Here is a 24,162-nt window from a genome sequence, read left to right as displayed (position 1 = left end):
ATACATGGCTATAATCTACAAGCTCGGACTTGCTTTAGATCAGTGGATGACTGCCACTGATGTCTTTTTCCAATGAATGATAGGAAAGAAAGGAACTATCAACCACGCTGAGTTTATTCATTTGGACACATAAAGTGTTCCATAAAACACAGGGCAATGGTGCTCAGTCTTAGTTGCGAGGGTCACACATCTGTGGCTTCCCTGCAGTATGGCACTCAGCTCATGAAGGACTTCACAATTAGCTGATGGGATGAATCAGGTGTGAAGGGCAAAGCAAACACACGAGCACCACTGATCTGAGATCTGAGTTAGAATCGGCCTTACTGAACAGGTATACCTGTGTACAGGTTCAACTGAAATGTGGCAGGACTTTTAATTTTTTGGCTAATACATTACGTACTTTTGTCAGTACGTTGACAAGGTGGCCCTTGAACAAGACCCTTTACCCTCTTAGCCACAGGGATGCTGTGTACAGTGTCTGACCCCAGCCATTTTGGATATAACATGCTATTGCAACACTGCAGAAAAATTAATCTTCCAGTCTCAATGCCAGCCCAAAGCCTACTGAGGACTCCTTTGGTGATTTTGGGTTAGACAAGCCTATGACGAGGATCACAATGTGGATATGCAAGTCGTCCAATCATTTTAAACTGGTATCCAGGTTACATTCATGGTGTGTAATGGCCTGTAATTAACAGAACAAATAAATTAGCTCCTTAGGCTATAATTCTGCCTTCACACCTTCTTGAAATTCAAGTAGCATTAGTGAACGGTCTGACCTAATCTAATCCCACCAAATAGTCCTAGTAATGTCTCTGCTGGACAATAAGTATAAAAATCATGCGAAAATGTAGGCTGTATCATTATTTAGTGTAATGTATGCATAGCGATTATAGCATTTCAAGGTAAAACGGTAATTTCTTCTTTTTCATCGTCTTTTGAAGATCTATAGTAGTTTGAACCCCGCAAGGTTATCGGTGTTTGGACATTTGGCTTTTTTTTTATTATAGAGCGAACGAATCGGTCCGAAAACTAACGATTAGACACGAATAGCTCCGAAAATCCATGTGAGCAACCTGTGAGCGAGCGAGTGGAGGGAGAAGCGTGATTGAAGGGGCGAGCGGGGGAGCCTCCAACCGACCGCTGTGGGGAAGGAGACCGAGCAAGAAGTGTGTGGAGGAGAAAGTCTGGGTTCGTCGTTAGAAGGAAGGCGACCGTATATGCGCTTCTTCTCTAAAAATCTGCTCACGAATATCAATAACGGGATTACACGGCCGCGTGGCACAGCAGAAGAAGCCTTTACTTTTCGTTTGCGGGACCAGAACTGCCCTCGTCGGACTGAAAAGTGGATTTTTTTTACGTTGCAACTGCCCGGGAAACGAGTAGTTGTAGTGTGTGGAGAGAAATGCGAAGGGCGGCGGTGCGGAGAGACGGTGAGTTTAGAAATAACTATCGCACGTCTCACCCTCACCGGGTTCCGTTTGGACCACGAAGCTGACGGTTCGTCTGCAGTTAGCTGTAGTTAAACCAGCTGTTCGGTTCTCGTGGATTCGACCGAGACGGGCATGCAAGTCCCGGTCTTTTCGTCTTCAAGGAAACTTGGTAGAAAGGCGAGCAACGAGAGGTGTAGTTGTGCTAAACAAGGATGGGGTAACCCATCCGACTTGGTGATCCTGGTTAGTTATTTACATTTCAGGGCAGTTTTGTTGACTAAACTAGAGACTCAGTGCTACACAATATTCTGGGCACGGATTTAACAACTTCTAATCATCACAGCGAGCTGTGTAGGTGGATAAACTTGCACGTTGTATCTTGGTGTTAGATTTTTTTTGCATTTGATCAAATTCTGGCTAGATAGTGAATGATTTTAATATGTTGAATTGAAATTGTGGAGCAAGTGGCTCGCGGACGAGCGGTTGGTCTCTCAGTCGTTCATCCAAACGTTATGAATAAATCTAAAGTTAAGCTTAGATCATGTGAACACTTCTCAACATGGCCAGGGAATCATTTGCATTAATGTCTGCGCGTATGCATTTCGTATATGGAGTATATCGGACCTTTTTATTTTGCCAGTTGTTAGAATGGTAGAATGGTGCATTTGGCGTTTGTCTTAATTCTAGCTACGTTGACTGTGGTAGGTAGATGTTTAAATAGCGTTTTTGCAGTTGGACTGTGGGTTAGATCACACAAATAAAATCATCTGCTGTCTGAGCCACTAGACAAGTGCATCTGTTCTATTCGAAACCATTGCATAAGTTACATATATAGCATTTAACATAAAAGGAGTTTTATAGGGTTATTATTCCCGATCAACATGTAGGAGGCACTGCAATACGATTTCATTCTTGCACCTACCTAGAAATGAGCACGACGTACAGGGTTAATCTGGGCATATTGAGCATTTGTGCAGCAGCATTGATCAAACCACAGTTTGATACGGGAGTGTGTCAGTCGTGCATTATAGCTGGTACCACATAACCGCACATAGTTTTATGACACGCAATTAAAATGCACTCTTGGCCGAACCTGGATGACATAGAAACGTGTTTTTAATGTTATAAAAATATAACTGACCGTAACTCTTGAGCAAGAGAGTTTTTGTTTTGTTTTTTTCTCCCCCCCCCCCCCCCCCCCCCCAGGAACACAAGTACCAAAAATGTGTGTGTGTGGTTTTAATATTGATGTCACATGGGTGTTTCATGCAAAGAAAACGGTAGATATATGATCTATAGGACGGACGGGGAGATCTGGCTTTGTTTCTTAATCCGTTGCTTGCGAACATTTGATTTCATGTAAGGGTGCGTGTTATGTCCATGTGTACTACAGGGAATATAATCCGACGTGGGATTATTAATGAAGCAGCCAAACACAGATATTGCTGCGCATGTTCAGATCAGAAACCAGATGAATTACCTGTTCGTTCCACGGTCAATCTGATAAATAGTGGCATGCGTTTAATCCATACTTTCTCAGACTGTAATTGTAGAAGTTATTATAGGCTGAAGTGAAGATTTGACGTAGATAACAAGGTAATAAACTGGGGTGTTTTTATGCACACAGACACAATTCGTTTGTTTTCTTTCTCTATATTTCCCCAAGTTGCTTTGCTTCCTTGACAGCTTCGAGCGTTTTGTTGTAATTGACTTATTTTTCATCTGCTCGTGCGTTAATATTAATTAGTCTCAGTATCTTTCCGTTTATCATAATTTATTTGTAGGATGCATATAAAATGATTGCTTTATATATGTGCAGTATAATGTAGCACAGGAATAGCACTCTTGGGCAAGAATCTTAATATAACCATGTTATTATGGCACACATTATAATAGTAGCGTCTCGTGTTGGCTTCCCACCAGGACTTTGGCTTGGGGTCATCTGCTAATTGTTTTGCTCTTATAATTGATCTAGGTGAGTATCTTCATGTTTTACCTGGTCCTTAGATCGATATTTGCTCTGTGTGTGTGTGTGTGTGTGTGTGTGTGTGTGTGTGTGTTTATACGTGTGCATGTGGCTAGCTATCTCTCCCAGCCACCCTCCTTCCTGGCCGTCTCTGGCAGCGAGAACTAATTGGCACTTTTGCAGTGCCCCAGCCCTCTGTTGCCACATGCTGAAAAGCCACTTGGTACAAACCTTCCCCTGCTGACGCTGTCTTCTGTCTTCCATATGGGCCGAGTTTGGGTAATTTCAGGGCCTAGGCTCTAATGAGAGATTTTACTTTTATAGCGCACTGGTTGCGGTGTTGGGTATCAACATTTATAGGCCTTATCTGGGAGGTCAGGCGCTCCCGGGCGTCTGGTCGTCGTGTCTGGTTCTGGCAGGGGGAACGCACAGCTCTCTTATTTTTACATTCGGGCCCAGACTGCTTTTTGGGTGCCTCTGTGGCACACTGCGGTCTCAGGCGTGCCACACACACATGCTGGGAGGCTGTAAGGGTCTGCGCGCCCTCTGGAAAAGAGAGAAAAAAAAAAAAGCGTTTTTCTGGCTGCCTTCCCTGCCAAGATTAAGCAGAACTCACGCAGGCCCCGCCTTCATTTCAGCTCTGATCCATCACCACAGACGGGCGATACGCCGAGTCCCTGCCGGCCCACCGCAGTGGGGGCGGCGGCCAAGCAGGACAACGCAGCGCAAAACATGCTACGGCTAATGCAGTTGTAATTTGACTGCTGATTGCAAACAGGCTTCCCATTAGCGGGTGCAGTGGTGGCATTATAAACCATTTATGCCCGAGCTTTACGAGGGGTCCTCTTTTATCGGGAAGTGGAAACAGACGTGGACCAGCAAAATGGCACAGAGTGCTTGCCGGCAGCCGGGGCTGCTCGGAAGCTCCCCCCTGTGTGCAGTGATCCGCACTGGTGCGCGTAGTGCTTCTGCTGGGGTGTGTGTGTGTGTGTGTGTGTGTGGGGGGAGGGGGGGGGTGTTCCTGATTTGTTGGTTGGAGTAGAGGTGGATGATAAAGAGTCATGGGTGGGTGCCAGCCTCTACAGTTGAGTTCTGTCATTGTGAGTTTAGTTTAAGTAGTGCAACTGTCATTAAATCTTTTATATCTTTGTTTCCTGTCAGCTCCACTGTCAGTTGCCGGTCGTTTTTTGTTTTGGGGGGGGGGGGGGGGGGGGGGGGGGGGGGGGTTCTTTGTAACTTTCCATTTTCCTGTCATATATGCTGTCATAAACTGTTCCAAGCAGGTAAATCAGTTCTAAGGTGAACACAGGCTAACTGGAGCATAATACCTACAACCAATTTTGTTTGTGTTCAAAAAGCCCATAATTGATTACTTTGCTTCCAGCATGTAGTGTAATGAGGAACACATTAAATTTTCATATGTTTGGTTTGCAGGGATTCATTTACATATTGTTTAATTACATTAATTTACAAATTGTTAAGTATCTCCAAAACACACAAGATCAATGAGACCAAACCAGCTGGATTAGATTTCCAAGTGATTCAAGGAGAGCTGAAGATGTTTAAGTCTTCCAGTTTGAGTTTTCTAGCATCCACTGAGGAGAAGAAATGTCATTGCCAAAAGCCAGTCCACATTGCAGTCAGAGAGCCATGGTATGTCCAGGCTATGAACAGGGCGTGCCTTTCATATACAAAAAAGTACGCCAATACAGTTCTTTGGAGTTGTTTTGCATGAAATTGTCACTAGTAGAAAGCTTCATTGACTCTTAAGTTTTGACTTCAGGTTAGGGTGTCAGACACAAAGCCTCATCACGTCTGTTTATTCCTCCCTTACCCATAAGGACTGTAACCCCTCCTCCCCCAAAACACAACAACGAACTCCACTGTCAACATTGACAGTCTGTTTTGCTATTTCTCTCTGTCAGTGCTTATCCTCGGTAATCCAGTAAAACGAACCAATCTCTTGGCATATTGGCATGCGACTGAGTTTGGGAGCCATCACTCCTAAAGATGGGGGAGGAGACCTCAGAACGCACACTAACTTACGATTGGCTCTTATTTACACTGCTTCAAGGGCCATAAGGTATATTTACAGATTAACATTCAGAGTGATATGTTGCGTCTGGAGCCAAAAAATTAACTAGCGTCTGTGTGTATGGATTTGAATAACAACTTGAATATTTATTTATTGTGGAGCACAAATTAAACTAAACTAAATCTGTTAATGTATTTATAAAAAAACAGTAGGACAGAACAGACAAACTTTATGCCACCACACTGTCTGAGAAATCATTCCATGTGTGAGGGACGATGGCTTTTGTCTTTTTGCTCACTAAGACGTGCCACATTCGTCACACCGTAGCAGCCTCACAACCGGAGCTCTGGACGTTTTCTCTGGGAGCCTCTTCATTTTTCTCCTCCATGCCACCGTCGAGCTCTCAGCCTGACAGGGCGAGCTGATTTGTCCGAATTGAACCATGGTGTAACGGTCATATGAAGCCAACCTTGCTATTTTTGCCTAAACTCCAGGCATATTGTTTAGTTATTCATCATCACATGTCTTGTTCAGTAATGGTAGTGGAAACCAGTGAAACCAGTATAATTACAAAAATGAGGAATGTGAATTGGCAACACCTGGCAGGTCCATGGAGTATAAAGGGTTAATATCAGGGAAGTCAGGATGCTTCCAAATGTCGATATTGTCATTTTCAAAACATGTAAATAATTTTTTTCTGGTCTTTTAAATGATATATGGTGATGTGACTTATGATAAATTTCCTTATTTTTCAATGAAGGTGGTTAGCTGATCTTGATTTGGCATGCACATATACATCACCTTATTTCACACACTTTACACCTGTGGTGATGCCCCGTGTGGAGGTAGAGCAGCTGAACGTGCTCTGCACGTCCGAGATCTTGGAGGAAGAGCCCCCTGAGACCAGGATGAGACCATGACGAGACCAGGATGAGCGCCAAGGAGGCTTATGTCTGGTAGCCATTATGTATCCTAACATTGTTATAATGTCTTACAAAGATGGTTTTCTGCCTCTAAGCAATGTCATTCATAAAGCACATGTCTAAGTAACAGTAATGGGATAAAAAATGAACATTTTTATGTATAGAGCTCAATTCATGCACTGCAAAATGGCATTTGGAAGTTACAGTAAAGCAGAACTGAACTCTTGCTACCAGCAAGTTAAATGTTCTCACATCTTCACCGGCGCTTGCATAGCAGTGTTTAAAAATACTTTTGCCAGAGTCAATGGGTGATTAAAGTCACCTACACTCACCTCCACCACTGTATGCTGCTGTATTTTCCAATCTGTTGCAACTACATCAGTGGATTGTAAATGGTGTGTAAAAGTGAGTCTTTGGGAACTGGGATGGGTAGTGAAAAAGAAAAGGGGGAGCTGGTCCAGTAATTGGACTTGATCACGTTCCAGTTTAGAATTCAAAGGTCTCTGGCGGTCACATGCAACCAGAATCATAATTGATGTGCCCTGCGTGAGTTCACTCTGCGATGCCCCGGCCTGCAAACACCCCGCACCAACCGTCACGGAGAATCTCCGCTCCGCAGCCTGGCACGGCATTCCCAGTGCATTCCGATCGGTGCAGCGCGGAGAAAAGAGATCTTCCCATGTGGGCCACTAACAGAAAAGCCTTTAAAGGTGGCCGAGCTCTGACGGCGTCGCCTTGCACTTAAGAGGCTGCTGAAGGCCGCACACTTTCTTTTCTTTTCTTTTCTTTTCTTTTCTCCTTCCTTCCACTGGCGTTATTGTTGGCAGACGGAGGGAACGGTGGCACATTCTGGGCAGCGGCCCGCAGCACAAAGCCAAATCGGTGCCATCAGATGGGGAAGTGGCGATGGGGGAAGCAGAGGTGCAAGAACTCGGCCTGCACTCGGCCTGCCCTGCTGCGGTGTCAGGAGCCACCAGGACCCACCAGGACCCCGGGCCATGACATGGTGGAAGGGGTATAGGGGCTCTCCTGCCATACAGAGGAGGCACCGACTACCCAGGCTCCACACAGAGGTTATCCACCCTCACCCCTCCTCCCCAGGCCACGCTACAACAGCACAACAAAGGGGCTTTGTTGAAGGACGCCTCAGAAATGCGATGGGCAGGATTTCAGCCAGGCGAGATTTGAAGACCTGACTCCAGGCGCGCCAGATGGTGCTCCTGTTGGATGCTGTACAAGAGATTAGAGTGTTTTTTATTCAGTTGTAATTGCTATGGTAATTTTTATATTCCTTTTTTCACTTACTTTAAAGTCGACTATGTGCGCCTCTAGTGATTGTCAATTTTTTACAGCCTTAAAGCTTCCAGCCTTGTGCTTGGGCTAGAAATATGCAGATATATAGATTGATGTCGGAGATTAATGTCAGGATCTTGTTAACATCAGGATCTCACCTGCTGTTAAGGCTTTGTAACTTGCAGATGTTAAAGACGTTTTGCAGAAGTTTTTTTAATTCTGTAAGAACACAGGAATACCTGAAATGCTCACGTTAAGGTTTAATTACAGAAAAGCAACTTTTGAACTGGTAAATTCAAGCCAAGAAGAGCTGGATATGAGGAAGTGGTTATGAGTAGAATTTTTTCTAACCATGAGTACTGTAGATCACAAAAGAAGTGGTGTGTCAACCGTTTCTTAGGGACAGCACTGGCAACATTAATATCTTGTTAACTTTTTACAACATGCAGACAAAGGGTTGCTGGCACACCGCTGGAACAATCTTCAGAAAACTTAATGCAATGTTCTCACTGGTGAATTCAGAGCAATAGCACTCTTCTCTGTCTCTCATTTGGCTAAGATGCAATTATGTGAGAATCTAGCGTTCCCACAAGATTATCCTTTCAACCTCTTTTATGAGTTCATTTTGGAGTCTGAAAATGAGCGTAAAGCTCAGCTTTTTTCCATTTTCTTGGCAATTAATTACTCATAAAATTTAAGTTTTCCCATTGGGACAATAACAGTTGCTTATGAGGTTTATGAACAGGGTATAACTTGTTGGTCAGAATCTTTCCACTCAGATACCATGCTTGGAGAACATACCACACGTTGATGTGGCAAAAATCCCCTGCTGTCCATTCAGTAGTAGCAAAACCAGCCTTACATTTCCAAAAAAAAAAAAAAAAAAGAAAGGGAACATTGAATGTTCACCAGCATGGTAATCATTTGGTGTTTACAGTGAGGTTACCTGTCGATAAAAGCTGAGTTCTAAAAAGCTAAGATTTATGAGCCAGGGTTATTAATCAGGTAAATTGTCCAGTCGGTATCATCCATGACAAATAGGTCTGGAGACATTATGACACTTTTCTAGAAAGAATATTTAAAAATAAATCTTGTATCTCTTGCTCTTTAGTTCATTTGGCCTACACTTGCAGTAAGTAAACCCTTTGGCTTTACCTGGACCTCTGCGTTGAATGCTAATAAAATGCGGTGTGACCATTATCTAAGTCACAGACAAGCACAATCTAACTACACTAAATGCACACACACGATTATACTTTGTATATTTTATGCAGCACACTGAGTAAGTGTACTCGTAAAAGGCTTTGAAAAATATGTGAACTTTGGAATGTAATAAACCCTAAATCCCTCGACCAGCATTCACCTGTAGCCGCAAACAAGAGTTGCACAAGATTCAGGAGGAATTTTGAAATGTTCCTCCCCTGCAAACGTGCTCCAGTTTATAAGTATTTCTGGGATTCCTTGTGTGCACAGCCCTCTTCAGGTCATGCCAAAGAGTTAAGGTCAGGAACCTAACATGGCCATCCCACACAACTATTCTTTAGTTGATTTACATGCGTGCTTTGGGTCATTGGCTTGTTGCACCCATCACCCAGTGTGTCTACCGTTATATCCTCATGTCAAATGCTTTGGTAACCCTTCGAATTTGTTGTTCCCTCTATGACTGCGAGGTGTCCAGGTGCTGGAGCAGTGAAGCGGACTGGGTTCTTTCTCTCTTCCTTCAGGATTGCTTATTGTTGGGTAGCAACAGTCCTGAATTTGTGTAACCATGGGTTGATGGACACCCAGCTCTTTAGCAATGCATTTGAAGCCTTTTTCAGCTTTCATGCCTCTATAGAACATTTTCGAAAAAAATCCTTTGAGGTCTTCTGAAAATTGTTTGCATTGAGGAATGATTCACACTAACCAGTCTTTCTTGGAAAGAGCAGATTCATCAGTAATCAGGCTCTGTGTTGAATTAATGGGCAAAGCACTCATGAAACCGACACTTCCAATCTCCTTAATTGAAACACCTTTTGCCAGAGCTTCACTTACTTTTTTTTTCCCCTTGCAGAGGTTCAATTACTTTTTCTAGCCTGCACTGTGAATGTTTACTCAGTGTGTTCAATAAAGGACATGAGCAGTACCATCGTTTGTGTGTTAGTTTAGCTAGATTGTCTATAACTGTGACTTGGATAATAACTCAACCACATTTTTATCAGCAATCCTTTTTTTTCCCCTTCTGACAGAAGCATCATCGTTTGATTTCGCATCTGTTTGTGCACCCACGATGCTACAATGCCACATTATTCCTCACCGCGAGCGGGTCCCAGTTATGGCTGTCCCTCCCAGTTAACTCCTTTCCTCTCCTTCGAGCCGGCTGTGACGTTCGTGCTGGCTGTCGTCCGGAGGCCCCAAAAAATCCAAAGGCGTCTGCCTCGTCTCCTCACTGTCCAGCCAATGCTGTAGCCATTTTTGTGTTCCCCTCCTTCTCTGTTCTTCATTGATAAGATGGACGCTTGCTCAATAAGTAAAACCCTGTTTGTTCTCTGAAGAACAAAACAAGTCAAAGTGGCACTGCTAAAATGGGCCGGCGCGGCTCTGTCTGCACTTTCCATCGCGTCTTATTTGCAACGGTGAGTCAGTATTCGGTTGGCGCTCGCATAGAGTGGATAACCAACAACAAAGAGGAGGAAGCACAGGGTGTTATTGAGAGATGGCGTCTTGTGCTGTGTACCTCCAGAAAATGTCAGCCTCACTCCGCCTCTCTCGAAAGGATTCAGATTTGACTAATTAGAACTATTAAATATTTATCATTTAAATATTTATCACTAGGTTTAAGTAAATTAGCGATAGCAAGTTGTCCGCTTACATATCGTTATTTTTGAGCAACACTTTAAACGTTGCGGTATAAGGGACTTCAATGAACCACTGACAAATACGTACAATCTTCACCATGCTCCCCTGGAAACCTCTATCAGGACGGATGCCTGGCTACCTGTCCGCTACGGTATGTTCTCCAATCACTGTCTGTCTTTAATGTCCACCCTCTCATTTACCCAGCCTTCCTTGTTCAGCTCTCTGCCATCGAGTGTGTTGAACAGTAGAAAGTAAGCTTCCACAAATGGAGCCGAGACGCATTAAGTACGGAGGGCGGCACATGGCACAGCTGGGAGTCGAGCCCAATTCCGTGCGTCGTACACCCTATTGAAACTTGAATACCAATTTTTAAATGGTCCTTAAAACTCTTTCACACGGATTATTTCAAAGGCTGATGTCGTGAGCGTGTATTTTTGGCGCCGCGGTAGCTTTGCAGAACCATGCTGTCGGATCAGCTTTACATATCTTCACAGACACCTTCTCTGTAGTACAAAGGTGTGGCAGTCTGTGTTGTACCAATTATATTCGTGATGCAATCACCTGGGTAGATTTTGCCAGTAAGCTGGCTTTACCTATGGGGCCAGAAAATGATGGTTCAAAAATAGGTACGTTTCATATCACACTCGAAACCAGTGGGGGAACATGGCCTTACATTTCCTTTAGTTAGCTGCAAAATCTGTTTGAGGTTTCTATACATTGAGGTATTCATATTTCTAAAAGTAACCAGCACAGCCTGTGCAAAATTGGTGCAAATAGTTACGCTACCAAAGTCCGAGGCAGAGTTTCTTGATGTTGCATTATGGGCTTTATTTAGCAAGAATAACCTTCAGCAAGAACCTTATGGGATTAGCTTAATGGAATCAGTCATCCATGTTTTTGCTTAACCATCAGCAGTATGCGAAGTGAACGACGTGTGGATGAATTTTTCATGCTGCACTTGCTATTCCCATTTACGTCTCTGACCCCTCACACCACAGGTGAGAGAACATTGAGAAACATCAGGACCAAGCAGCTCCATCACGATGCTCCATGGTGTACTGAGGCCTGAAGCAAAGGCCTTCTAAACACGATCCTTTCTAGAACTTGTCCTCCAAAGCCATCGCTCCCACATATTGTTTTGAACTCCTAAATATCTATTTTAAGATTACTCCCAAGCCCCAGTTTTTGCCAGTGTGAACTGAACAGAAGAATTGCTTGAAGAACTTTTTGTTCTTCTTGTTCTTTCCTGTTTTTTTTTTTTTGTTTGTTTGTTTTTCTTGTTTTTGCTGCCTTTGGTCATTATGATGTAGCAGGCCCTGAGTCTTGGAACATCTCATCAGTGCTTTTTTTGAATTAACAATACCAATTATACCAATGCACAACGTGTGAAAAACTAACATGTAGTTTGCCGCATTAACTTTTTTTTCCCCCTCCACAGCCCATTTATCAGTTCTTAACCCATTAAAGAAATATTCTGTAGCTGCTTCCTGCCAATGTACACATAAAACTTTAATTGACTTCAGACTCGGTTGTACATTTTTTGGATTATCGTATGTCTGTATGCTTCAGTGACAACAAGGAAGAGGTAACCAGCAGCCTGGTCATCTGTCACTTCTCTTTGATGAAGCTTTTCAACTCGTTTACGCCCGGCCAGCAAACTAGGGCGTTTTTTGATCAAAGTGAGTGCACGGACGTCCATTCAGGTTCCCGGGCAGAAAAAAAACGAGAACAAACAAATAAACAACGGAGTATGGTCCAGTGAATACGAGATGTGAGATAATTCTAATTGAAAAATTAATTGGAATTTTAATTAATGTCTTGTGAAGTGAAACTCTTGAAGGGAAAGGGCTTATCGGGCAGCAGGAATATTGAGCGTTGTGTGCAGCCTTGGCCTGGATGAATGAGAAGGAGGAATGTCTCCCAAAGATAAAGCCAAAACTTAAGTCCAGCACTCAGGAACTCCTCTTTTTATTTCTTTCCTATTAAACAAGCAAACAAAAACAACCATGTACACGTGTGCATGTACATACACAAACGCACACATGTATCTACATTTAAAAGCAACATGGTTTGAATGAATTTCATAACACGAGGTTTATCCAATCACGTCATTAGCTACACTATTTTAGTATACAGTACTGACATTCTAAAATACAGCACTTTTTACTGTAAATGTATGAAAAAAATTGTGCTGGGGTATCAAAGAAATCAGTAAATATAATGCAGTCCTCTTCGTCACCATTCTGATGCTGGAAAAGTCATCTGAGTCATTATTGAGTCTGTTTTGGCAGTTTTAAAAGTCTGCTATTAGATCAAAACTTACAAATGAAAGTACTTTTATTCATTAATTCTTATAAGCAAAACCATCCTCCCCATGTTGTTTCTGATGGTGAGATGATGGATGTTTATACTTACATGATACTGATATGTTTGCTGTGCAATCGGTGGGTTGATTTACAGTTTCCAGTGTACCAAGCAGTGGCAAATGAAACAACAGTGGGCCTAGTGTACCTAAGCATCCATAGTGTTGACATCATTCGAACTGTTAGGTAGTTTAAAGTCTCTTCCACCTCGCAACCATCTTTACGGCGTGACGTCAAAACTTCCCAAAACTTGCATGTTCCTGAAAATGCCCGAAACCAGACAGTGGAAACGTAATGGGACTTTCTCGAGTGGTGAAGAACTGGATGGGTTTGTTTTCATTCCAACAGAATTAAAGAAGTCATTAATCACCCGTCACAGCGTGTCACATGGATGCTGCCTGCGGTTAGTTCTCACAGCAGAATTTGGCCACGGCGAAGAAGAAGACACGTTAGCACTGTTCATTGAGCTCGCTTTGAAGGATGAGGGACTTGTTTTTTTGTTTGTTTCCTTTTGTTTACCCAGTTGCGCACACAGACCTTTTTGGACTGTCTTTCGGAGTTACATTTGTTATTCCTTTACATCACCACAACCTTTAGCTCAAGATGAAAAGAAAATTCAACGATTCTGTGGTCGCTTCCCGAAGCAAAACCCACTCTAACTGACGTTTAAATAGCTGAGGGAATTGGTAAAAGGTGCCCCGTGTGACAGAATGCTTGGCAGTACAGAAGGCCCTCCCTCGCCCAGTGTCCGCCGAGGGGGGGCCATGCCATGGGGTTGTGGGAAGTCTGGTCCCGGCTAGAGAGTGGCCTGAATAGGCTTCTGTAGACAAAGATGCCTTAACGAGAACCCATCACCTTTATGAGATGGAGAGAAAAGGGCCCAACACTTCACTCCTCCCCTTTTCACCTAGACAAAAACGGCCCCCGAAAGGCACGGAGCCTCGTGACGTTTCCTTTGGAGAGTTGAGCGAGAAGAACCAGGCCCCTGTGTCTGAGAGAATCCTTTTGGCATCGCAGGTCATCTTTCCCCTCTAACTTCCCTGAACACAACAGCTGTTCTGTCATGAGCAGTGCATTTGTAACGGGCAAAGGGGGTTTTCAAAACAAATCCTGAAGCCTACTCTTTACTGCCCCTAAAGTGGTTTTCACCTGAGCTGGAGAAGCCTTCACAGAACCTCTACTCTCCCTCCTCCCCAAGAAAAAGTCAAATCACTGTGGACTGTGGGAGGCGGGCTTACACGGTGGGTCACAGAAGGCAACAAGGCTGCATCACACGCTGCTATTATTAGTGTCGGAGCTGTGCGAAGCTTGCGGTTCTCCCCAAGTCCGATTTGTCTTCATTTGCCGCTCGTAGAGCGACTCCTCCCTGCGATACTGCTGCGTGGGGCTTTGGTTTGGGCCCAGCCAAATGTCTAGACGGATGGATTGAGCAAGTCTAGAAAGAGAAAAGCAGGCATTTAGACAGTGATGCAGGCCCTATAAAAGTACTTTCATAGGCAACCATGATTACCATGATTACCAAGCGGTTATGTGGTGTTATACCAGAGGAGCTCATTGGACCCTTGGTGGTTTTAAAACAAAACACGAGGCACTGGCATGCGTCTGTGTGAGATGTTTAAGCAGGTGGTGAGCCTTTGCATTTACCCCATTCTCTATGGGGCGTGCATGTGTGTGTGTGTGTGTGTGTGTGTGTGTGTGTGTGTGTGTGTGTGTGTGTGTATATATATATATATATATATATATTATTTCTCTTCCTTTTTTTTTTTTTTGTGTGTGTGTGTTGGCCAGTAGAAGGACACCTTTCATGGTCATTCTGTCATTCTTCTACTGTCCAGTTAAACAAAACAATATCATGCTCCAGTAGCACAGTACACTGACACCGAATCTCTGGCCTGGTGTGTGGGTGATATCGCCTGTATCTGCTAACTCTGACTACAAGTCTATCGTTTTGGATTTTATGTTCATAAACATAGACAGTCATCAATTTCATCGAACACGTTTGCACTGAAAGCAATAAAAATCTTCCATAGAAGAACTGGCATGCTGCTCAATTTTAATATGCCTTTAACCAAGGGAGACAAAAGCCTCAAAGATGTTTGCTTGCTTGTCAATTCCTACCAGGTAGACAAGGGTTTTATTAGAGAGCTAAAACCACCCAGTCAGTGTCCCTTAGTGTAATGGACGGCACCGGCCTGCTTCTGCCTTTTGGGGAGCGTGAGCCCAGCCCACCAGCTTCCTTTTCGCCTGGTGCTTTCTTCCTCTTCCTCTTTCATTTTGTTTTATTTTCTTATTGTGCGAAAAGCTAATTTAACCACTCCCTGTCCTCTGTTTAAGCACTTCCCGAGTCCCTTATCAGCCACGGGAGCCGCTTTCGGGCCGGGCACGGGGAACGAGTTTAGAGACGGGAGACTTAGCAGGAAGCTGGGGGGCGTGGTGGACGGCCTCCTCTGCTCATCCGCCGTCCTCCGGCACCGCTCGCCCCGGCACCTATCAGTCAGCAGGTATTCAGCTCATGCACTAAGACCATGTCAACAGAAAAAAAATAGTCAAGGTGCTGCTTATCTCTCACGCGCCACTCTTTGAGGTTTGCGTTCCACCTTATTTTTCGGTACCAAGCACACGAGTTCTATTTTTTTCTTATTTATTATGCTCAATGTAGCACTTTTTATTTTGTCACTGAAGCAAGAGCACCAACACCAGCTTCCTTCTGGGTCAGCGTAAACACACCATAGCCTGATTTAGAGCCGGAAACCGAAGAGCTCTCCTCCCTCCCAAGGACCCCTACGGGCCCGTGTCATGTGAGTGGCGGATCGCGGGGGCGGATCCTCGCTCTGATCGCTTGAGCCAGCGTCGCCCGCTCGCGCTCCCAAGACCTCCAGCCAAACTTTGATCTTCTCCACGCGAGCGCGATGTTAAGCGCTTGCGTGTATGTCTTTTTAGCCCACGGTGTAATCCATCACATGCACTTGTCTCGACGTTCCCCCGATGTCTGCATCTCAAGGGCGGAGCTGGAATAAAAAGCTCGCTGGTTCCTGTTCCTCAAGCTGCCACGTTCCAGGCAGCAGAGGCAATGTGTCTGAAGTCACTGGGCTGCATTAATTCTGAAGCTAGTTGACCCCTTTGCCTCATGATGCATTCTGAGCTCCTCCAGAACCTGCCTTTGAATTTCAGCGTTTTTTTTTTTTTTTTTTGCAGGGTCTCTGTGCTTTGTGTGAACGATGCTGTTTGATGACCTGCTTTTGTCACCTCTAAATTAAAGGTGCCCATATTATTCAATCATGTCGTGTTTAGGTTGCTCAGTCACAAGCGGTTTGCCATCTGGCTGTTGTTTTGGCTCTGGACTTCACAATATTGCATTGTTGGCTCATCAAGTGGTTTCTTGGCCAGTTTACATGTTACTGTATTATTACACGCACAGCACAGATGATAACCGGTGACGATTTGATTCTGGATGTAGTATTTCCAACCAGTCTAAACTTAACAAATGATGGTCTCAGTAAAGACCGATTGTAGATTGTAGACAAGTTGCATTTTAATCATCATAACGATGAACACATCGGAAAAGATGCAACGAATACAAAAAAATTCACATGCACGGCGCGTGAAAATAAAACGATTTTTCTTATGTGACCACTACTAGCGTGATATAACTAGCTGTTATATGCCCTCAGATTGGTCTGCTCTTTATGAGCCCCTTTTACTGTTCCTGAATGTTATGTTGGCTTTCTTTTGTTCTTGTTTGTGTACTTTATGTTTGGGTTTTGTATAATGCAAAAAGACATAGCAACACTATAGCTTATATGCACATTTAAATATTTGTTCATTTATCACAAGTCATATCATCGTCGTAGTGTTGCACATAGCAAATTTTCTTCATTTTAAACGGGCCTAGTTGATTGTGAAGAAACAGGAAGGCACCTGTGTACTTACCAATAGCAAACAACTTTGAAGGCCACGGTGGACCACAGCACTGGAGGGAAACTAATTTGGGTCTTAAAGAAAAACTAAAAAATCAGAAGCAGTGCCATAAGATTTGATCTCAAGCCTTTACCACAAGGTGAAAACCATTTCAAAGCCCCGAAGAGCTATAAGAAAAAGCCATAGACCTGTTTTCTCATTTACAGAAAATGTCTGCTGAGTTTTGGGCCAGAGACGTATGGATAGATGAGAATGAGATCCCTTTGGGTCAGCTTTATGAGGAAGATATGGAGAGAGAATAAAGGAATTGCATGTAATCAAGTGCATGCAGGTTCTTTTTGAGGTCATGGAAGTCTGTGAAATGTAGCATGGATTCTTTACTGTTAATGATGTGATCATGAATTACGAGGAAAGAACCGTAAATTTTCTCATCAAGCAAATGGCGAAACGTCCTTGACTGGCCGAGTCAATCACCTGACCCCAGAAAGCAGGCAACATAGCGCTTTCTAAAGACAACACCCTGGGGAAAAAAACAAACCAAAACAAGCAGGTACTGAAAACAATGCCAGTTGCTACATGCCAGTTGTAGCAAAGTATTATGGGTACACTCAAGCATATGGTACCATGGTGGGGCATAGCCAAGACAATGGGTTACATACTTCAGGTGACTTGCAACCAATTATTGTTTATTACAGTTTTATTTTCTTTGGTTCAAGATTACATAAAATTGTACCGTTAATTAAGGCCTGTAATTCCTGTGTGGTTCATCCAGAACTAAATATCATCAAGCATAGCTGACATTTGGAACTTTACCTTTGGAGATTTTTTTTCATTTCAAATAATTTAAAATTAATGGACATCAGAGCATAAAAAATTGTGTCGGTGGACAGTGATATGAACCCTTGCACATGTACAAGGTCTTTACAAATTAATATTTGCCTGGTTGTTCTGCACCTGCACTAAATACTGTGACGGTTACTGTGCCATTACCAGGGACAAATTCATCATGGTGTAGACTACTCGGGTGTGTGAACTGAAAGTATTGAATAATGACTACTACAATAACCAATTTACATTTTCTTTGAGATGTTTCGATTTGAGCATTTGAGCAACAGATCCCAAACCTTCTTGAAGATTAGCCTAGCAGATCTGTTTTGTTATCCTTTATAAAGATTAGACTAGCAGATCTGTTCTGTGCATTGCCCTCTCCATTGGACTTTTTGCAGTTTAGCACTGTGGACTTATACTTCAGACACCCCTGTTCTCTGTGGCATGCTGGGAATGAGCTAGCAATACACTGCTGAGAAGCACGTCGGCTCATTTGCCATATCTGAAAGACGAGGGCGGACTGAAAGACGGGGACAGACCAAAAAAAAAGGGCCCAGAAGGCTCACTAATTGCAAGCGCGCCTCCGTCATCGCCTCGTTGCTGGCATGTTTTACTGAGAAGGGTGAAAAGTGACCCTAAATCTGTTATTTCTTTGGCATGGGCCGTATGGGCCAAAGCTGAGAATGATTCCCCATGGGACCCGCAAAGAGTGCAGTACTGTTGCTGCCGTGTTTCAGGAAAATCCTTCTGGCTCGTAATAGCCTTTGCTTTTGTTGTCTTAGTGGGGCTCTTAAGTGATGCTGCTTTGTGTATTTATTTGCATACGTCTGGTGGAGGGTTCGACCCAGGCGCGAACTTTCCAGGATGCAATTCATGTTAGTGTTGAGTTTAGGACTGTTTGCCCCTAAGTGAAAAATGGCCTATAGTAATGAAAATGCACATGCAATTGAGTTAAATATCCTATCCTGGGCGGGGGAGTGTGTCTGTGAGGGAGTCGTCGTTTATTCATCTAGATATATGGACTGTCTCGAGGATTGTCAGCTCTCATTAGTTTGTTTCAGGGTAAGCACCCTGTCGCGCGTCGAAGTAACTCCCCATCCCTGAGTGTGTCCTGTTGCGTCAGATCCTATTAATAATACCCCTAGAGACGGCCGTTGAGAAGCAGCCTTTCCTCACCATGCGTAATGGCTGAGCCAGAAGAGTGCTGTGCTAGTACAGACCCCAAGACGCCCCCCACCCCCCCACCCAACCAACCGAATGCTGTCCAGGAGAGCTGAGACAGGAAACCCACCAGGCAGAGTTTGAGAAGCGTTTGTATCAAACCCCATGACACCCACCCCCACCAAACCCCAACACCTCTCCCCATGCCACTTGGGGAACCGGACACTGGGAGATGGATTTCCCAGCCACCCCCAGGTGCGATGTAATGCGAGCTGCGAACAACCCCCACCCCATACCCCCCCTCCGAGCTCCTTCAAGGGTGGAGCTGTTCTCAGACCAGGAGGATGTGAAGTTCAGGCTGCATCTCGTTTCTGTTCTTGGTTGAAGACTCTTATTCCGTTAGCTAATGACATTTCCATGTGGAGGGTGGTCAGTATAGATTTGTAGTCATTTTGAGATGCTCACATATGGGAATATTGGATGTTGTGACTAGCCATACTGGTTTCTTGTAGAAGTGTTAAATTGCCCTAGAACCTTTTATGCCATGTTCGCCCTTGTTATTATTTTGGTGTGAGCTGTTTTCACTTCAGTGTTTGGTTAACTAAGAGCAAGGCTGTCAAGGGGTGTGTGTGTATGTGTGTGTGTGTACGTCTCCCCATCTCCTTCCATGACCCTCTCTGTCTGAGAAAGGAGATTGTTGATTCTGAGTTAGCTACAATTTCTGCTGGTTCAAAGTTCAGCTGTCGTGCTGGAAAGAGGGCCGCGTGGAGAGCGGGTGGTGTGGAGCGTTTTGTTCCCCCGCTGGGCACCACCGTGGCAGGCAGCCCTGGGTCACTGACGGTGGACGTCTTACAGAAACAAAGCCCTCACGCATCCACCTTGTACATTTTATTTGGCAGAGAGGGCAAATGGCCAGTCTTCTGATAACTCTTGACTGTGCTAGTAGATATACCACAGGAGTGAATTCATTACCATGGAAGCACCAGGGACACTGAGAATGCTGATTTTTAATAAATTTTTAATAAACTTCATTATCTTAATGGCCAGCCACTTTCTCCCATGTTTTGTTCGATTACACAATAACGATGTGCAATTTTGTACTAAAATAACTGTAAAGCGAAGGTCAAAAAAGCCAGTGGAACACACATTGAGTCTTCAGCCAGTCACGCTCATCCTTCCGGTTAGCCTGACTTAGCACGAAGGAAATTCCATGTGGAGTCAAGGTCAAAGAAAACCCAAGAAGAAGAAGATGGGGCCAGGAGTAGCCCTGTGCTTCCTTCACCAGAGAGATGTGTTAGCGTTGCGTGTGTTAGCGTTGCGTTGATGCACATCCATCAGTCACTGGTCCAGTTCCCAGTCTTTTTTACCACATGAATGTAACCATTGTCCAGTTGAAGACCAGATGGGAAATACTCGATATCCAGCGAGTCAGCCCTCGATATCTTTTTTTTGCCAAGATTCGCGGCAAAACCACGCTGCTCGGATCCTGCGACGGCTTCTGGCCAAGAGACCTTGGAAGTACTGTCGCTTCCAGAAAGCACTAATTAAATGCAGTTTCTCATTACATCAGCAGTAGGGATGCAAATTATCGATTAATTCATTAATCGTTAGTTGACTGATCTTATCGATCGACTTTCGATTAATCGATAAGCGGGGTTTTTCCACCTGAATTTCAGTGTTTCAATAGGGCTTTTAAAAATATCAGCTAAATATACTGCTCAAAAAAATTAAGGGAACACTAAAATAACACATCCTAGATCTCAATTAATAAAAATCTTTGAAATCAGTTGAAAATCTCTCATTTCTACCTGTTGTCTGTTCCATTTGCACAAGAGCAGTTGAAATTGATTCACAATCAGTGTTGCTTCTTATCTGAACACGAAGTGTGGATGACTTGGAGTTACATTGTGTTGTTTAAGTGTTCCCTTTATTTTTTGAGCAGTGTAGTTAAAACACTTTGTTCAAAAAGTATATATTATATTATGATAATTATATTGTATTATATTATATATTGCTCAAGTAATTATGCATGAGAAAATTTTTATGGTATAACAAAATACATTCTTTCATTTTAAAAAAGGAATAAATGAAGGACTGGCTCAGTTCAATTTGAAACATTAGACATTAAAAAAAAATGTTTTAAAAAAGAAGAAATTAAATAGAGAGCCAAACAGAATATTATTGAGCCCATGTTTGGACAATGTTTCTAGCTTTGTAGTGAACACATGCTGTAACGCGACCGGAGAGTGCCCAAGTTTCCACAACATCATTGAGCTTGTCAGTTAAACTGTCAGCGGTGTGTCTATCCGACATGTTCGTCGTAATCAGCACTGCAGATTTTAGCTGCCAGTTCTCGTCAGTGTAGTGGCACGTCACAGTAATGTAACTTTCTGTTGTTAGAGCCGTCCAACAATCTGTTGTAAGGGCTACAGTAGTAGCAGTAGATATCTTTGTTTTTAGCTCACTCGTATTTTTTTGTAGCGAGCTTCGAAAACGCTCGCCTTCCCAGTGTAGCTGTGATTTTAGGTTGACCAGGTGCACTGGTGATATGCAGGACAGCTGCATGCATGGTGTTCAAATGATAATTGACAATGTTGAAATTGTAGCGACTACTACTCCTCGCAGCGAGTTCCCTAACAGACAGGCACTTGGCCCTTTAAGTGACTCTGGGAGAGCGGCGCCTGCGCGCGCCAGGGGAGGGGAAGAGAACAGTGCTATTTTTTGAGTTGCGTGGAAAATAAAGTTTCCCTCCTTGGGATTTTCTGGATTACGCAGTTTCTGCCTCGTTTCCCGAACACGCTTCAAAATGGTCCCACACCGCACGTCTTTTCGCCCGCTTCATTTTGTTTTCCACTCTGGTCTTTCGTGACACGTGTTCACCTCTCGTTCTTACGCTCTGTTCAAGTTAATACAGGAGCGCTCTCTAATGATTAATCGTGATTAATACATTTTGATCGAGTAACGTCTTAATCGACAATTAATCGAAAGTCGATTAATCATTTGCATCCCTAATCAGCAGCCACTCACAAAAATTTGACATGGTTCTGTGAAATTGTTATTTTTATCACAGCTGTTTCTCATGGCAACTGTAAGCCAAAGAAAAATGAAATGGCTCATTTGTTATGACTGGAAAAATGCATCTTCCTTTGGAAAAGTGCTCCAAAAATTTGTTTTCAAAATTCAACATGTTTAATGTTGTCAGCTGTAACTTGTACAAGCTATGTGACCTACAGGAAGTACAATGCGGTACCCTTGAATCAGGTGGCCATTTTGCTCTCGTATTCCAAAATTCTATGAAAAAGTCCTGATTAAGTAAAATAATAAATCATAGTTTCAAATGCCAGTCTCTAGTCTGAGAATTTCTAGGTGTCTATTTCACCCTCAAATCTCAAAATATACTTATTCAGCTTATCAGCACACCTAGATAGATACTTAAACTCTTTGCATTTGTCATCCTCCTCAATTTTAAGTGAATGGATCGTGTTTTCATCTGCTAATTGGAATATCTCAGCTGTTACAAAATATCAAAATGGTTGATACATTAACCCACCAAAACTTAGGCCTGCTTGGATTTTAACAGTTCATGTTACGAGATGTCATGTAATTGAGGTCACACTGTTAACAGCCGCGGTTGGTTCACTCATTAAATTGTGGTCACCGTGACCTTTGCACTCTGAAATGGTGCGAGACAGGGAGACTCTGTGATTGGTTCTCAGAAATCAAAGTAACGCTACTCTAGACCCCCAAAGCAGTCGATCAGAATGTTTTCCCGGCGGGAAGCCTCCTCGGCGTCGGCTCACACGGGGCGGAGGGCGGAGGTGGAGGTGGATATTGGCCGTGCGGCAGGATGAGCCGTGCCGCCGGGTGAGGACGTCCACTCACCTCTCATCCACGTAGGGGGGCACCACCCAGGGCAGAGTGGCGAACCGCCCGCACCGTCCGGCGTTTTTTTTTTTTTTGGTGCGGCCTAATGTTGCCCGGGGGCGCGCTAGCCCTCCTCGCTATTTCCACCCATCTGTCGCGGCCCGTCAGGGTGAGTGAGCCCCGGCGTGTTTGAGCATGGGAGTGAGGCCCGAAAAAATGTGGCCACGCTAATCCCCGTCTGCATGGGAAGAATGGCCCCTCTCTACTCTTCAACACCATTTGGATCCCTGTTTCAGGCTGGGGGGATGCCGGGGATGGGGGGGGTTGATTATCAGCAGTGTGCTCTTCCAGCCCAGACCAAGCCAAGCCCTTGAAGGGCAGTGTTTCTCGATGGAGGTTCACTATTGACCAGTCAGTTCGGTCCAAGGCCCAGCATAGTCTGCGTCTGGAAAACCGGCCGTCTTTCCATGATGTCTAATCCAGAATGAGTAGCGGTGTCGGTTCAGAAGTTATTTTTGATTGAAACGCTCATTGTGACTAAGCGTCCCAGAGCCAGAATCCGCTCCGTCGGCGTGGACCTCGTCCAACTCTCCTGTTCAGCAGTTCCCCTTTCTGTACATTTACAAGACAGCTGGCTGCCTCAGATAACAACAGCATTCTTAAAGGTGTACAGCTAACCCTGCTACTGGTGAAAACAGCTGTTAATAATACTCTACTCTGAGAAAATTATAACCCATCACCCCACCCCATAAAAAAAAACAAAAAAACGAATAGTTCACCCTGCTTCTGCTGGTTGTTGATCTGGTTTTATGTTATGGTACGCACATCAATCTCTGATTCACACAGGTTTGGTTCTCGTATGGTATGAAGAAATGAACAGATAACCATCACAGATGCAGGCTTGGTCTTGGTCCTCTGAGTGACGCAGTCTCCTGGGAAAGGCAACGTGACTACTGACCCTATCGGTAGTTTGATGTAGGCCTGTGTTGAAAAAATCGATTTTCTGATTCAGAATCGATTCGCATATGATGATCTGATAATCGATTCGTACGTCCAAAGATCGATTTTTTTTTTTTGTGAACTTTTACCCCCGCCTCGTCACTGAATTCACGCAGGCATGCTCGGTCTAACTAACTGTAAAACAACATGGCATCGGACAGTGACGGTAACGACGATAGTCAAATCGGAAATCTAAAAGCAGAAGGACAGTTTATCCAGTGTCAGTGACTATTTACAGTTAATCCATGTCACTGACAGTTTACCCAGTGTTTTTACAGTTTAAAAAAGTTTAAAATGTTCTTGTAACGTTGGGCGCAATGCGATGGACGAGACAGAATCCTTTGCACTTTCGAAATCGTTACGTTTATTACATTTACCGAAGCGCAGACAGCGCACATAAAACACGTTTACATAGAACGTGTGTGACTCAAACAACGATGAGCACAGGACGCTACGCGTCCAGAAGAATGTTCACAAACAAAACCCCACGTGACGAGACGAGCAACAGGTGAGACGGACTATCACAAGATGCACCCGCACC

General features: G+C 43.9%; 1 protein-coding gene across 1 annotated transcript in view; it reads left to right on the top strand.

Moving 5' to 3' along the window:
• Nucleotides 1-1,055: 1,055 nt before the first annotated feature.
• Nucleotides 1,056-24,162, top strand: part of ptprfb (protein tyrosine phosphatase receptor type Fb) — a 127,443-nt gene continuing 104,336 nt past the window's right edge. Inside the window, exon 1 of the mRNA XM_076981890.1 lies at nucleotides 1,056-1,433. The gene's annotated coding sequence lies outside the window, so the exon portion shown is untranslated. The remainder of the gene's footprint in view (nucleotides 1,434-24,162) is intronic.

This window comes from Brachyhypopomus gauderio, chromosome 19, assembly GCF_052324685.1.
Source record: "Brachyhypopomus gauderio isolate BG-103 chromosome 19, BGAUD_0.2, whole genome shotgun sequence".
NCBI lineage: Eukaryota > Metazoa > Chordata > Actinopteri > Gymnotiformes > Hypopomidae > Brachyhypopomus > Brachyhypopomus gauderio.
Note: the sequence above shows the minus strand (reverse complement) of the source record. Positions and strands in the feature narration are given on the sequence as shown.